We start from the raw sequence: 17,096 nt of genomic DNA on the forward strand, positions 1-17,096 counted from the left end.
CAGTGTTGGGGGTTTCCAACTTATGGTTGAACGATACGTGCGTATGAATTCATAGCTAAGGTTCTGGGGATACACTGGGGTTACTCATCACCCCATCGCATTTTCTGTCGATTATTATTTCGTTTTAGCAAGCGGAATTTACGGTTGGCTGAACGTACACCCAGAAAATGGTTCTTTTGAATCAAATAAAAAATTTTATCTCAAATTTTCAGGTTATTTCAAGTCTATTTTTGGTACAAATGAATAAATTTATTTACTTGATTCAACAATAGGATTTAAGGATATTGAACAAACAATTAATTTATTTCAAATAATAGATTTTTCATCACATTGTCCGTAAAATGTAGTTTTGGGCATTCTCAAATGACGGCCAATTTCGCGAGAAATCGCGAAGTTCACACTTCGCGTTAAATCGCGAAGTTTATACCTAGCGTTAAATCGCGGTGTTAACATCATTGTTGGAAGTGTTCGTTAAGTGGGAACTGAAATTTTTTTCACACTTTTTGACACTTTGTCTCCGTCAAACGCCGTTCGATAAACCGCGATTTAACCAAGCGAAGTGAAATTAAAATCCAGTGAATATTCACTGCAATGTTCAAGCCAAGAATTCTGAATCAAGACAGGAATCGATTCTTATAATGGAGAAGAATAGTTGAATGGTAAATTGACACTGGCGAATGAATATATCATCGTTGGGAATCTGTTGTAGAGTGAAAATTCAATTGACTTTGGCGATCAAGTCGAATATCACCCTAGTCTGGAAATTCGAGTGCTCTTTGACATTTGTAATTCTATTAAATGACAATTCAAGTCTACATTTAACTCAAAGAGCGGCTCGTTACCTATTCAAAACCCGATGTATTCTCAGATCGAGAACATTTATTCTGCCATGAGAATAGAAATTAACTCGCCGATTAGTGATATCTAAAATACACCTGCACGGTTATAAATTACCTTCATAAAAATCTACATATTTTTCAAATTTCAATAGCAACGATATCTTAAATTTCAGGCGATAAAATCGACACATTGCACTTCTAAAAATGAGAAGAAGACTTGAATTTTTAATAGACAATTTCCTTTTTCGGTATGACAATAAAATTTAACCACCAAGAATACTCTTCGGCTCAGGCTGCAAATTCATATTTATCAGCAACTGCTACATTCACCCCGCGCTAATATAAAAATTCTCAAAAAATTAGATTTTCTAGTTCAATCCTTTCATTAAGTGTTGGCATTGTCCGTTTTTTTCTCCGGAAATTTGTTTAGCTAAAAAAAGAAAGTTCGTACGGATAGACAAGCGGCGCCGCGGCGCCCACTGCGAGTGCGTTCCTGTCGACCGCTGGAGCGACAGTGTTGCTACATTCACTGCCACACTTGAAATGCGCGCATAGCGGTAAGCGCCGGGATGGCAACAACGCGCGCGGTTTAACCCGGCGGCGGGGCGCTAACCGTGCGACAGATGAAGGCTGGCGGCTGACCGCGAGTGATCGACGATTAAGTTTGTGGAAACAAAAATTAAAGTCAATTCATCAAAAATCCGGGGAAGGGGAATATTTAAATCATTTTATGACTGTACCGTCACATACTGCCATTGTAAAAAATTGAAACTTGATTTTTTCTCCTTCCCACTTTCAATTTTTACCGCGATCTCTCCTCACGAATCACAATCGCGAACGAATCTGGCGGCTGATTTAAAAATTCCTTGCAATTAAATATTGGATGGTATCATTAATTATTAACGTTTATTCCCCGTCGGTACTTTTCCTCTCCATTAAACTCCCAACAGCATCATGAACAATTCCATCCTCACCCCGACTGAATCCCCAATTATCACCGAAAATCCCAAAAACCATCAACAATAGTGGAGATTGAGAGATCAACGTCCCTCCATAAATATCATTTCCGACATCCCCAGAATGTAGAAAAATAACGTTGACGTACGAAAAACGATCCGCGTCTTTAATCTCCATTTAACGTAGCCCGAGGTTTCCCCAAAGATAGATAAGAAAAAATTGAACTCGGTCTCGGTGTGATAGCTATATACAGTGCCAGATCAATAACACATATAGAAGGATTCTCGCAGTTGTACCATAAAAAAATAAAGAGATAAAGCAAACGAAATGCCCCTATGCGGTTTCATATACATTGTTTATATCAAACAGCCTCTCCATTAAATCGTTTACGATGAAAATGTACCCAACGATTCTGCGAATTTTTCCAGTTTTATGCGCCTTTGCTTATAATACACTTTTATATTTTGGATAACGAGTTTCATACATTTAATTGTCCACATTTTTTACGTGTTACAGCGAAAAAAGTCGCGATTCGAGTGCACGAAGAGAAAAGTTGGATGCAAATTACCTAGAAAATCGCGGCAAATGTTACTGTACAATAAGTACACCCAGAAAAATGGTGCGTTTGAATCACATAAAAATATTTATTTGAAAATTTTACTTATTTTTAACCCTAGATTGGTCGCCCTATAGGGGAAACCCGCGGCGCGTCGCTTTTCTTTAATTACAATTGGCTGGCTCATCGGAAAAATTAAAAACAATTTGACTTCTAATAAAATTCCTAAAGAAAAAGTATTTCGGACCGATGAATTATTTTTTCCCATGTTAAATTGAATTGCCCATGAGGCGACGTTGCCGGAAACTCGCTAGACGCGCACGGGCAGTGCAGAGTGAATTCGGCAACGCTGAAGCCGAAATAACGCGGCGGCGAATGCCCGCGGAGGTGACCAATGTCGCGGCGTCGGGTTTGGTGACCAGACTACTGTTAACATAATACATCTGTTGCCGATTCTTTGCTCGCGTTTCGCGGAAAAACTACTTGAAGAATTTCAATTGCATTTTTTATTTTGAATAGTTTAGGGTCCCTAGAAGTCTCTAGGCTATAATTCCTTGGGCTGCGTTGGATTCTTCAGCTTGCAATGTAGAAACTTCTCGGAAATTCTGGAACTTTCTGGAGAAATCTAGAATATTCTCGAGTTTTTGAAAACATTTTCGAGTTACCAGGGAAATAGGAGGAGATTCACAAGTTTTTTCAAAGAAAAAATTCATTTGATTCAAATAAAGATTCATTAATAATAAAATAACATTTATTTAACATAAAATAAACTTGGAATAAATTTTTTTGTTTAATTAAAAAAAAAATTCATTTGCTACTATTTAAATTAACTTATTTATTTGATTGGAATAAATGATTTTTCTGCCTGTGAATTTAGTTCTCAGGCTCTAGTCCTAATTTCGAGGAACCGATATACTTCTTGGAAATTTTTATCAAGTGAAAGTTTCACTGAAATTTCAATGAATTGTGTCACCCTGATGAATCAAACCCAGAGTCAACTCTGGGTTTGATCTATCAGGGCATTGAAAAGTCAATTCGAATAATTGAAATAGCTACAAAATCAAAACAATGTACATTCATTGACGCCAATAAGTAGAAAACCGTAAAATCCAGCATGTAAAATTAGTCTGCGTTGTCAATCCGGAGATGTGCAAAACAACCGAATTTCCCCCTTTCATTGAGTTTTAGCGCCACTAGTCCATTAACGTGGGTGACGATAAGAGGAAACAAAGGGGGCATTGATCAGTTGTAATTCGTTTAGTTCGTATCGAGCGTGACCAAACTGTTATTCTGCATTCAGATACACAACAGATTGGGAAAGGACTGTATAGAGACGACGGACACCGGGCATCAAACATACGGAGTAACGAATTTTCTCGGGAACAAAAGCCCGCCTGTGCACGTGCAGTTGGATCTCATTTATTTCGTTGGAAACATTTCGGACAACAGTGGATTGTGTTAGAGCTATCTGTTATCCCATTCTCTCGAAATATCGAGGGATAAATACTGAATCTGTCGTTTTTGAAATAACAGTGAGATGGCGGAATCCGTGGGATCAGCGGTGGCGGGGGGGAGAGGGGGGGAGTCTGTAAATTCTGAGGAATGTACGAGGGTTGTTTCGGCTTTGAAGGGAGGATCAGGGAAAATGTCGTGGATGAATCAATTATTTGGGTCTAGGGGTCAACGTTTAGGGGATTGAGTGGTGCTCGGAGACAATATCATAGAATTTGTTTTCATTGGGGAGATACTTTTCATGGACAGAGTGTTCTCATCATTTTTTGTGCAATCACCGGGGAGATTTATGTAGAGGACATGATTTTTGGTACAACAAGGGAAATGGTTTGTTTGGATTGAATAAATGGGTTATTCGAATCGCTCGTAATAAAGCTGTTATGCAAACATGAGTTTGATTTTTATTTGCTCTTTTATGCGCGTCGAATAGTTTTGTGAAAATATAGGAATGTTTTAGTGAGATACAGATTTTATTAATTAGAAGTGGAATCATTGTTTGGACGGGGAGATGGAACGAATTTATTGACAGGTAATAATTCTTCATTTGATTGTAATAGAGATTTTTTTTGGAGTCGATGTAAACACGAAATTCCCGTAATTCACACTGAGAAATAAATTGTTTTGCCAAATATCCATTTACTTGAGAGAAGTATTTATTCTGCCAATACCATATTTCTCCGGTCGAGTCATTCCCAGACAATCCTTATTAAGGTTTAATTAATTCTGACAATTATATCGCTCTAGACGATGATCATGTTAGTCATGACCTTGAGGCAACTCCCTCAATAATTATCACCATCAAAAAATGGTCAAAATAATTCAAAGATTATTGAAAACTGCAAAAAAATTGTAGAAAACTCGATTAGATTGGGAATTTTTTTTTCTATTTAATTATCGTTTTGGTTTATCAAAGAAGAAATGTTTAAAAATCAGGATTTAACCCAGCGTCTTATGTGAAAATCAACATTTCCATTGTAATCAAAGATTAAAATCTGAATTTTTTTTCATCAGATGTGAAAAAATCAATAATTTTTTGACACCTCATAAAAAAGTAATCCCCCGTTTTGCAAACAAGTTTTATTATTTATTTATCCGAGGGGAATGTTTGAAAAAAAATCAATATATTGCGAAATTTAATTTAGATAATACTGACAGGGTATGAATTTTTTCAAATGTTGTCCATGCAACTTGGTTGAAAAATTTAAAACAGAAAATATCCAAAGGTCCAGCGTAGCCCGGCCGAAGGCTAGAGCTACTTTAAGGAGTTCATCCAGTCATGTGCAGCATATCGATTCTCTGGAGCAACATAATTGTCATAATTTGCGAAATTGGATTTTGAAAAAAAAAATTTCTCGCAAGTAAATGAATGTTTGGCAAAAATCTTTTTTTTTTCTTAGTGCACGCTCATATCCATTCACCCGCAACACGCTCTGTTCACAGTTGCCGATCCCCCTCAATCACATTACAACCGATTTAATACAGATCTCAGTGTCCCTGAGGTTCTCAAAACTCCAATGAAACATATATATTGCATAAGTTCCAACTGATGTTATTCATCGTATTACGGATTCAATTTCCCGTTCCATCGTTTTCGCTCAATGTATCACTGATTGCATTGCTGCCAACGGATGTTCCATTGTGATACATCAACGTATTATTCGTTCCACTTCCTCTTTGCCTCTTCCCCTCTGCTCCTCTATCCCCCCTCTTCTCCCGCCATTACCCCTTTGATTCCCCTTTACGTTTTCACCCTTTGTGTATATTCTACTCTCGCTCGCTCTCTCTCCCTCTCCCTCTCCCCCTCTCTCTCTCTCCCTGTATCCACTTTTGGGTATGTATTGCCTTTTCCCCTTTTGCATTTCGATTCCGGTCAATGCATTATCGATTTCTAACCTTACTACGTCATTGTTTCCGCTCAATTGAATAAACCAACCACTTTAACATATCGTAGGGTTTTAAGAGGATCGGCGGGAGTGGGGGAGGCGGAAGAGATGTTGAAGAAGATGTGGAGAACTCGGGGGATTAAAAAAATATGTTAATGCCTCGGGTGAACGGATTTCTTTATCAAATTTCACCGAGTAAGGCGGATTTTTTATTCATGAAGTGGATCGTACGGAAATCCAGTGTAATATAATCAATTTTGGTGGTTAGAGAATTGAGGTGACGTTGTCGGATTTTTATTCGATCGACATTTTAAATCGCAAGAGAAAAATACAATTTTAGGTAATAAAAATTCATACGATTTGAGTAATTTCTCGGTGTTTAATGGCAAAAATTGGGGAAAACAATGAAGCGGTTTTAAACGTTTTGAAAATTATTTTTTCACCGGTGGATTTTATACTGTTTGTCCGCTGAAAATTAATATGTTGAATCGTGAAACATGAATTTCACATCGAAAACGCTCGGTTGTAATTTTATTTTGATCAAAGTACTCAATAACTAATTCTGTCGGGTACGAGTACACTTTTGAAAATTTTCGTCTGTTTTTTCTGTGACAAATCCTGGAAATTTTTATCGTGTTCAATTTCCACGGGAATTTCAGGAAATAGGGTCATTGAATAATCAAATATTCAATTAATTGTCTGTTCGGATGATCTGAAAATCAATAAAATACTTGATTTTTCAGTTGAATTCAGTAGTGAAGCGGTAAACCGAGTCAAGTCGATTTTGACTATTAGCCAGTTTTTACTGAATATCTCGGAATCTAAGAGAGATAGCAAAATTTTTCTCATGACTTTTTTTATAACGCTCTATTGGCTCTACAAAAAAGGTCATGACAAAAATCTTTCTATCTCTTTTAGATTCCGAGATATTGGTCAAAAACTAGCCAATAGTAAAAAACGACTTAACCCGGTTTACCGCTTCGCTACTGAATTATTCCGCGAAAAGTCAGAAAAGTCCGGAAAATTCAAGGAAAAATTGAAAAATCATGTCATTTTGTTTCTGAGTATTCATGTTCCATTGAAAATTCAATGAAGTTGTGAAATTTCCATGTCACTGCCACTGAAAACTCACGAATTTCTTTGAATTTTACCTACAACTTAAAATTTCATAACAATTTTTGCCCTAAATCCGACTCAATGTCACTCTCATGGGAATTACTATCATATTTTCCATGCAATTTCAAAAACTTTCTAACAGTGAATGTGCTGGAATTGATGAAAAGTTGCATGCCAATTAATTACGCGTTGACATTGAACGGGATTTGAAGTCAGATTACAGATGAATTTTTTATTTGCATTGAAAATTTGAGGGAGAAAATCGCGTCTGCATCTCCTCTACTACCCATACTACAACAGCCTGTAATTTTCTATTTACCTGGACTTCGTGTAAATAATAATTCCCGTAAAATACACCACATGTAAATGCTCAGCTGAAGGCCCTCCGGCGATGGCCAGTTGCACGTCCTGACGAGGACTCGAAGCGAATTTCGTTGAAAAATAAATTCAGCCTGTTTCATATTCATCAAAGTTTCGACAATGACGGGCAATGTGAGATCTATTACGCGGATTAATATTGGAATGAATTGCAAACAAAATAACAGTGACTCCGGTTTTCATATCAAATTGGCATTGAAATTTCCTTTCACATTTCACAAAATATCAGAGCAGACAGAATGGTTTTTAACGATCGTACTCACATACCCAAACAATTCGTTACACAGGTAAAAAAATGTCACAATCCCGTGCGAATCCCTCCGCAAATTAGTGCTACCTCCTAGCCGGGCACGGAGAGAGCAATCAGAGGCCCGTCCCGGGTTGGATGTGATTGGTAAAGGTATTGCAAAACCTTTTTACAAAAAAAAAGTTTCAAAATTTCGAAAAATTCGGATTTGAATAACTCTACAACCGTTTAGACGATTTCGCTGGTATTTCAGTTGAATCTTAGGCAAAAGTGCATCGATGAAACCGAATGAATCCCATCGTTTCTCCAACAAAAATAATTAAAGTTCTTTGACCGCATAAGTTTATCATTAATTAACCATACCAATTTTTCCACACAACACAAAAAACGGAATTTCATTGAACTTCAAAACTAAATTCCAATGGAAATTCTCCTCACGTATCGCCAAAGCTCGACGAACAAATTTTATTTCAAAACCATTTTCATCGCTTTTCCCGCTGAATAAAATCGTTTCGCCCGGAAATATATCTGTTTCGTTTAAGAATTCCTATGAAATATTCAGTTTATATTAATCATTTATTATCTCAGAATTGATGTGCTTTACGAAAAATACCAGGAGAGAATTCTTGTGAATGAACATTTTTCGAGACAAAAATTTCTGATTTAAGGATTTAAAGACGATGCGATAATTGAAAAAAAATCATCAAACATGCAATTTTAATTGTTGATATCCAAAGATTTCTATTACTATTATTATTATTATTTCTCTAGGTCTTTCCGAAATTTTAATTATTTTGTCGTAAAAAATTGATAAAATCTTAAATTTATTTTTTCTCATTGGACTCAACTACATTATCCAAACTACTGTAATGTCACGATCTACAGTACCGTCAGTACGAAACTGGTGAAGCCACCGGATAACCTTAACAAACAATTCCAAAATTCCCTAATAATTCAATTCCACGAAGTCTTAAACTTCGATTGAAATCAAAGTGCTGGCATCTGAAAAGCTCCTCAAAAAAAAAAAAAAAAGTAGAATCATCCGATTCGGAATATTGCTTTCCCCTTTGAATAAGGTAGTTTCTCTGTTCCAGATATATCCACATACCGTAAGGGAAAGACAATAGCAGCAGGAATGTGAGAAGCGAGCAAAAGTAACGTTGGAAAAAGACATTGGGAAAAATATAGTCCCCGAAGACTCGAGAAAGGCACTCCCCTGGCATTAAATAAATCTCGATGAAACGCACATAGTCGGCTTTGGGGGGAAAAAAATAAAAGGAATTCCGAACCAAAACAAAACAAGAAAAAAAACGAACTAACAACGGAGGAAGAGTAGCCGAGATGAGAGGAACCTCTTGTTGCTTTTTCGTCTGACTGGACTCTTTTTTATTTTTTGCCCTTTTTTTTTTCATTTTTTGCCAACCCCCGCGCGCTCTCTCAACCAAAAACCCAGGCAAGCAACCAACAAACCACCAACTTTTCAATTTCTTGCCTTGGGCTTTACCCTTTTGCCACTCCTACACTCAGAGAATATCTTCAAACGAGGAAACTTTTTTACTTCTCCATCTTTCTCCCTCTCCCTCTCTCTCTCTCTCTCTCTCTGTCCCTCTCTACCCTCTCCTTGCGATTTGGCTCACTCACTCTGGATTTGTTACTCGTTTCGGTACACAATTTTTTTTCCTCTCGTTTTTTCCCCCGTGGCGCATGCGCAAACAAAATGTAATTGTAAAGAGCCTTTTTCTGGAATGAAAAAAACACTGACCCCTTGAGTTTGCATTTTATTTATTTTAGGCGGTTTTGTTTTCGTTTTCTTGTTTGGCTTGGTTTCTGTTTTTTTACAGCGGTATTTATACGGGTTTTGATGCGTTTGCCGGGGAGAAATGTCAAGGGACTTTTTTAGGTGGAAGTAATACTTTGAACTAAAAAGTGTTCAAGCGGGCACCGAAAAAAATGATTCATTTAAATCATATAAATGAGTTAATTTAAATACTACCAAATGAAGTTTTTTTTCAAGTTAAATAAAAATTTTTACTTGAAGTTTTGTTTACATTGAATAAATGTTTTTTTAGTATTAATAAATCTTGATGTGAATCATAAATATTTTCTTTGAACTCAATTTTAAATAATTTATTTAAGAGCCTCGCGTGGATTTTTCTCAATAATTTTCTGCAGAATCACTCACTGTCAAGCAATCAATCAAGCAAAAAGCCACCCGTTGATGGAAAAAACACTGAGCCTCTCGACTTTGCATTTCATCTATATATTTTAATGTCTTTTTCCCCCATTTTCATTTCTATTTTGTCTCCCCCCAACTTTATTTATGCAGTTTTTCCTGCATGAATTTACGGTCAGCTATTCTCTCTCCGCCCGTCGAATAAATATGCAATATTCATTGTTTTTTTCGTTTGTTTTGAAAAATTCGTCCAATTTTTTTTTCCCCCCAGAAATTTCGTATTCGTTGAATCACGGGGGATGAAAAAAGTTTCACGGACGGTGGGAAGCAGGTGAGGGTGAGGTGTATGGAAAAATGGGCAACAGAATTGAGGAAAAAATCGAGTAAAGGCCCATTTGTCTGTCAACTCCTGTGACCCATCAAGTGACGCAGATTTAACGTCTGTATATTTGTAAATTCAGTCTGACAGGGCATTCCGGGTGGAGGTTTTTGTACCGCCTCTTTGAAAACCCCTTTTATTGCTTGACAACGCTGAGCACGCTCCACCACACGACTTCCGGTTTGTACACTCATACGACGTGCCAGTTTATCAAAACGACAGTGGAATAAATACAATCATTTTTGGAAGGGGGCCGGCGGAAAATGTTTGTGAATGAAAACGAGTTGAGTGATTTTTTTTCCGGCGCATGCCGCGCAGTATCATAAAATTACATGAATAACGACCAATTACTGCATGTCGCTTTTACCTGACAAATTGAGTCGTTGAGTATTTCAACGCCGAAATAAATTATGAGAGTTATAATCTATATTTTTCGTCTCAATTTTAGTCTGAGGAGTTGGGTTATGCTATAATATTTTTAGAGCATGTCTGGATGTACGTATGCACGTTTGTGGGTGTGCGGCCCATCGTTTTTGGACGATAACTGAAAAAAGTTGCTTAAAATATATCTCAAGACAAAAATTGATCGCACCCAAAAGTGAGTCTTCATTAATAGGGGAGGATGGGGCAAAACGGTCCCCCTTCAATCGTCAATATTTTCCGATTCAATAATCCGATTGGGATGAGTTAGAGCTCGTTTTGAAGAATGAAAAATTATCTTCAAAATGAAGTTGAAACTGGGAATTTTCACAATGTCATTCACAAGTTATTGACAATTGAAGGGGGGCCGTTTTGCCCCACCCGCCCCTAGTTAACGAATGTATATTTGAGGAGCCTTGTTTGACTTGACTTTCGCCATTCAAGTGAACCATTCGTTAAATATTAACGAATATTCATTTGGTCATATTCAACTCTACCATTCATTAATAGTTAACGAATCTCGTTTGGAATAAATGAATCACCCTATCAGTGCGGTCATTGAACGGAGAATACTCGACATATCACATCGAGAATTTTATTTGTGTTTCAAAGATTGAAAAATTAATTCGAGGAGAATAAAAAATCTCGATCCGCGAACATATCGATTTTTCAATTTGTAATGATTATGTCATTGAGTGAACGGTGTTCATACTGCATACTGGGGAGAGCTAATATAAATGCGGGAGGGTGGGCAGCCTCTGTGGTTAAAGCCCGTGATAAAAGGTTACACATTTGGATCGTTGAATAAAGAATAGCAGAAAGAGGCATTCCCATCAAAAATACAGTGGTGAAGGTATAATGGATGTGACGTCAGAAATGCGCATTTTTTTACACATTGGCGTGGAATTTTCAAAAGGGTGCACAACTTCAAATTCCGCGCGGTCTTCCCTTAAGGTATTTATGGTGTGGCCAGGGGGGGGGTCGAAAAAAAATGAAATTGATTTTTTTTATACACTAGGGGGCTCCGCCCCCTTCTCGCTCCGCTCACCAATTCAGGGGGGCTCCGCCCCATTCGCTCGCTTCGCTCACTAACCCAGGGAGGCTCCGCCCCCTTCGCTCGCTTCGCTCGCTCCTCCTCCCGTGTGACCATGCGGGTTTGACCGTGGAGGTTGATCCCTTGAGGGGGCTCCCTATAAATGAGGGAGTCTCTGTATTTGAGAGGGTCCCGATGTATGGTCCGACCATGCAGCGACATTGGCCCGATCCTGGGCCAACATTATTACCTTAACGTCGCCTAAATCTGAAATCTCGCCTGAATTGTCAGCGACTCCTGAATCTGAAGCGTTCCCGACATTTTTGCCCTTATTTTTTTAATTATATAGAGAGATTCTTTGATTTTTTCACAACCCCTATGCAAAATCCCAAATAGCCTACGAGAATGGATTAAAGCTGAGCGAAAAAAACCGAAAAAGTTCAGCAATCGTCCTGCGAATTTCGTTTCCAAGTCCTGCTGATTTTATATTGAGGGAAAACATACGAGACAAACTGTGGATTTTCTGCGCTTACTCAACACAATATACTGATTGTCAGGTGATTCGTTTTGAAGTGGTAAAATTTATCCGGAATTTGATCAACAATTACGCTAGCGAAGGTAAATAATTACTCAATGTCGAATTTTTGTGTAACGCCTATCGATTTTCCTCCCCGGACCGTGTACAGTAAATTTTCACTTTGGTCCGCTCCCGTGTCGTTCGCACCGTTGCCAAAAAAATACTGTACAGGTGTGGGAAATTTTATTGTACAGAGAATCATACGTTTGCTTTGACACCCACAGAGAAATTCTCTAAAAAAATTCCAGTGCTAGTACGGGAAAGAGGGCGCAAAGGGACAGCTAGGGAAAAATCCAGTGCCGCACGGAGGGAATATAAAATTAAAAATTACTATGTGAATGTAGTTAACAATGTGCTCTAATTCAACAACAAATTGTGCGACAAGAGGGTATTATTATTAATTTTTTGAACCATGACTAATTCTTGGAATTCCAGAAATTTTCCAGAAAGGAATCCCCTGAAAATTCAGAGGATTCTTGAATTCCAGAAGAAATTTCTCGAATTTTCCCGGAATTATTGAATTGAAATTTACAGTTCCCACGAATTTTTCCATGAAATTATAAATTTTCAATGACGAAATTCCTTGAAATTTCACTGGGAATGTTACTTCCCGGAAATTTTTATCATGTTTAATTTCCATTGGAGTTTCTGGAACTCTCTTAATTGAAAAATTAAATTTTCCAATTCAATTATTCTGTGAAAATTCGGAAAAATCAGGAAATTTCAGGGAAAAAGTGAAGAATCATGTCCTTTTGTTCCTGCCATTTTCAGATTTTCATTCATCAAAAATTATTTTTCAAATTAATGGAGTTCCAATGAATCCAAAATGCGACCACAAAAAATTCGACTCTCGCAGCCCTTCACAACTGAAAAATTTCTCACCCCAATATGAGTGAAATAATTCTCACAATTTTGTCCCAGCTCTCTTGAAATTGTATTTCTATTCACTCCCACGATCCAGTTGAACCGGAATGGTTTATTCAGATGAAGTGGTGGAGGGAGGTGCGAGGAGGGGAGTTTTCACTTCTGATGAGTAAGTGCTTGGGCCATCGGAGCGTGAGAGATGCACAAGGGCAATAGTCTGGCCAATAACGGGGCATATTCACTCGAAGATGCTCTCTCCACTCACTGGCAGTAGTAAAATCCGAACAAGTGCCGCCGGAACGAGTCGCAATTTTTATCATTCAGAGATAATTAGTTTTCGAGGATAATTGACGCTGTAAAATACAAATTACTCGGGGAAAAAAGAAGATGAAAGGATGAAAAACCTCATTGGCCCTCATTATTCCTCTTCTTTTCCAACAATTAAAACTTTTCAATGAGAAAGACAAAAAATAGAAGGGAAAGGGAACAGGCGGAATTTGAATGAAAAATCCAAGAGATGTCTATAAATATTAGAAAAAAAATAGAAAGATATCAAATAAAGAATTTGAAGTTGGAAAGGAAACATGACTCATAAAAAAAAAAAAAGTTTGAAATCGATTCAGATATAGAGGGAAATAATTGGGAGTAAAATTGAGTAGACTAATGGAAGGAGGTCGAAGGGATCAGAAGTCTAAAAAATGAAAAGATAATGTTCTTAAGGGTCAAAAGAGGAACGAAAAAAAAGAAAAATAATAAAACCTCAAAAATCACTGAAAAAACAACGAAAAAATTGAAAAAGCGATCGGAAAAGGCGATAACGGCTAAAAATAAAGGTTTAAAATTGAGTGGAGAAAATAGAGTTGAGGGAAGCAGACATCTGCAGAATCATAAATTTTAAATAAAGTTCAATTTTGAAGACGTCAATAGTTAATAGTGTGGATCAACTTTAATTATTAAATTAATCATTAATTAAATATCCAAATTCCGAATTATTTTATGAATTAATAATTGACTTCGGAGGATTGACGATTATGTGCCCAATAGTCAATTTACAATCCCACATTTCCAATTAATTAACCCCCAGTCAATTGAAAAATTTAAATTATAAATTATTTTACCATGAATAAAATAAAATTGAATAAAAATAAAATTGAATGGGTTAATTGCAAGGGGTTAAAGGGGTCATAGGAGCCAAAAGACCGAGAGCAGAAGTATCAAAAGGGTCAAGAGCAAGAAAAAAAATACAGGAGAATATCACGAAAAGCCGTGAATGAATTTGAAACACCACATTTTGAAAAACCGTCAAATAAATCAAAATAGTGATTATCGCCATCGCCTTCGGCTTCGAACTCTGTCAAAAGCACATCCAAAAAAATTTTCCAGCCGTCATTCAACTAATTCAGAACATTTCAGTAGCAAAGTAGTAAAACGGCGCAAGTCAATTTTGACTATTGACCAGTTTTCAATGAATATCTCGAAATCTAAGGGAGATAGCAAAATTTTTGTTATAACCTATTTGGTAGAGCCGATTGAGAGCTACAACAAACGTAATAACGAAAATTTCGCTATCTCCCTTAGATTCGGAAATATTGCTCAAAAACTCAGCTTCCCTACTGATTTTCTTTTGATATCGTGGGACAAACGCTTTCCGAAAACCTTCTAAAATTAAAAAACTGATCGATGACTTAAATTTGAATTAACGGCGAAAAAAATATTCAGCTCCACCCATTCATTATCGAACAACTGAAGAAACCCGATTGGATCAGACTGAGTCAATCCACCCCAACAAATCCAAAACTTGAATTCAACCGATTCCAGAGCTTCCCTTCTGCCCCAAAAATCGAAAAACCCCCGAGAAAGGACCGAATGATCTCGCAATCACCAGCCATAACGTGAAAAAACCTTGAAAAATAAATCAAAATCCCCCTAGCCGCCCCAAAAGCCCCGAAATGTTCTCCCCCATCTCCATAAAAATCCTCATAGACAAATTTCCCCCATTAACTCCCCTGATAAATGTATTTCCCCGTTGAGCCCTCCGGCGTGTCACATTACCTGGCAGTAGCCCATATCCTCTGAAAAGATGAGGGAAAGGTCGAGTCATAAAACCGGCGAGAAAAATGGCAAGTTCCCAACTCCCTCTCCCCCGGAGCAAAAAGTAAAAAAAAAACTTCCACCCCAAAAATTCCCCGCCCCCAAAAACCGCCGTCATTCTCCCCCAAAAGTCCCCGAAACCATCGCCAAAACCACCCAGCACCTCAACCACCTAGGGGTACCCCATATCTAAAAGCCCCCGTCGACGGTTTTGCCGGGTGGCGGTGTAGAAACGCCGCTTTGAAAATCGATAGTGGCGCGTACGCGTACGGCCAATCGCCACGACCTTTCGGCACGTCCACGTACGGACCCAACTCTGGACCTCTGCCTCTGTACTAAAGTCCGAATCCCCATCCCCAACCCGTTCCCCCTCCCCGGGCGTCGCCGGTCTCTCCCCCTCAGAAGAAAAAAAAAAAATTCTCGTGCTAAATCGCAAAATAAAATTGTCACGAAATACCCAGGAATTAATACTAATCTCATATGCTGGATTTTGCCATGAGGAACATCCTTTCCTCCCCCCCCTCCTCCCCCCCTTTCTGTGCTTGACGTGAAATAAAATTAAAATGCGCATGCGTGAGGAGGGCGATAGCCCGCGTGTGCCGAAGAAGCATTTTCTCGTCAGTTTGAGTCCGTCGGTTGTAGCGCTAGCGCGAGGAGAGAGTTCGGTGTGGAAAAAAGTAGAGGAGAAAAAAAAGTTGCATCGATGCTGGCGGCTGGTTGGCCCACCTGAGGAAATATAAGCCGTTGTGGACTAGAGGGACAGAGGGAGAGAGGAATTGAGGGACGACGAGAGGTAAAGGAACGCTCGCGCTGTGAGAGAGTGAGGATGATGCAAAGAAAGAGATAAAAAGAGCTCCGGGTGGGGAGGGGGGGTTTATATAGCTGTGCAGCGCCGCGGGATTCGCATCAGGTTGAGAGAGGATACGAGAGGAAAAGCCGCGCGTCAAAGTGTAGTTGTGCCGCCCTCCGTCCCTCGTCCGCGTGTGTGGGGAAAAGAGAGGTAGTTTGTGAGGAGAAGATAGGAGTGTGTAATACTGTTCGGGGCACGCGCAGATAACAGGAGAGACTCCAACATACCTCGCACAGGGCCAGTCGTTCCTTTGACGTACCTTTCGTTTACCGGATCGCTAAACTAATTCATTTTTCTCTCCCACCGGTGTTAAAAAAAACGAGAAGGGGATTAATAAAATTTGTAAAAAAAAACGCCGCGAGAGTGAATGGGAGAGAGCGAAAACGAGAGGGCAGAGTAGAACACTTCAACTTCCCCATTTGCTATCCGATAATTTTTCCATTCAGTTTGTTGTCCAAGTTTCGATCATTTATGGAGACAAATTGGAACTGTTTTTCACTCGGGCGTTGACTCTGGTGTGTGCACAGGAGCGTCAGGGTTTGTATTCAATGACATCAAGTTTGATTCATTATTCACTCGATGATTTAATGCCGATGATTTTTACTGGAAATCAGAGCTGTGATTTCCCCATTTCAATCGACAAATTCAACCGACACTCGCGCGACCTTTGGGCTTCAAGTGTGATCCAACGCTGTCGCTCTCCCTCCAAACCACATTATCACATTAATCATCATCGAAAATTCTCCCACAACACTCCTCTCAAAACCAGGAACTCCCGACTCGCTTCCTCCGAGTCTATTGCCACTTATTGATTTCCACGAGGTTCGCGTTTTAAACCCCCCCGCCCCCTCACCCCGCTGACGAAAATTTTCAGGAAAACCCCCGGGGGTTTCACAGTCGATCGATCTTTTACAACCGCTGCCCCTGGTTTATCCAAAATCATCATCACCCTCTCCTGCCCCCGGAAAAAAACTCCCGATCAACTCGATTTCCGATGAAAACAAATCAATGCAAAAATCAATAGCCACAACGGTCACAGCCCAATTCTAATTGAATACGAAAACAATTCCCATAAATTACGAGGACATGGCCTCCCCCTCATTATCCTCCCACCGTCATCCATAAAGATAATTAATGACGGGGGTGAAAGGGGTCGTGGCGGCGCCCTTATTTTCTCTTCCCGCAGCTATTTTTTCTTCTCCCTCTCCCCCCCCCCCCCCC

General features: G+C 38.8%; 1 protein-coding gene across 3 annotated transcripts in view; it reads left to right on the forward strand.

The window, feature by feature from the left end:
• The first annotated feature begins 3,951 nt into the window (after positions 1-3,951).
• The window catches only part of LOC107039584 (carbonic anhydrase-related protein 10), a 27,018-nt gene continuing 13,873 nt past the window's right edge, over positions 3,952-17,096 (forward strand). Inside the window, exon 1 of one of the 3 annotated variants that reach the window (XM_015259294.1) lies at positions 3,952-4,393. The gene's annotated coding sequence lies outside the window, so the exon portion shown is untranslated. Of the gene's footprint in view, positions 4,394-15,662; positions 15,819-15,950; positions 16,413-17,096 lie in introns of those variants that run through there. The other 2 variants (XM_015259291.1, XM_015259293.1) reach the window with 2 other exon arrangements.

The sequence above is a fragment of the Diachasma alloeum genome, unplaced genomic scaffold, assembly GCF_001412515.2.
Source record: "Diachasma alloeum isolate Michigan unplaced genomic scaffold, Dall2.0 Dall_scaffold_00301, whole genome shotgun sequence".
Classification (NCBI taxonomy): Eukaryota; Metazoa; Arthropoda; class Insecta; order Hymenoptera; family Braconidae; genus Diachasma; species Diachasma alloeum.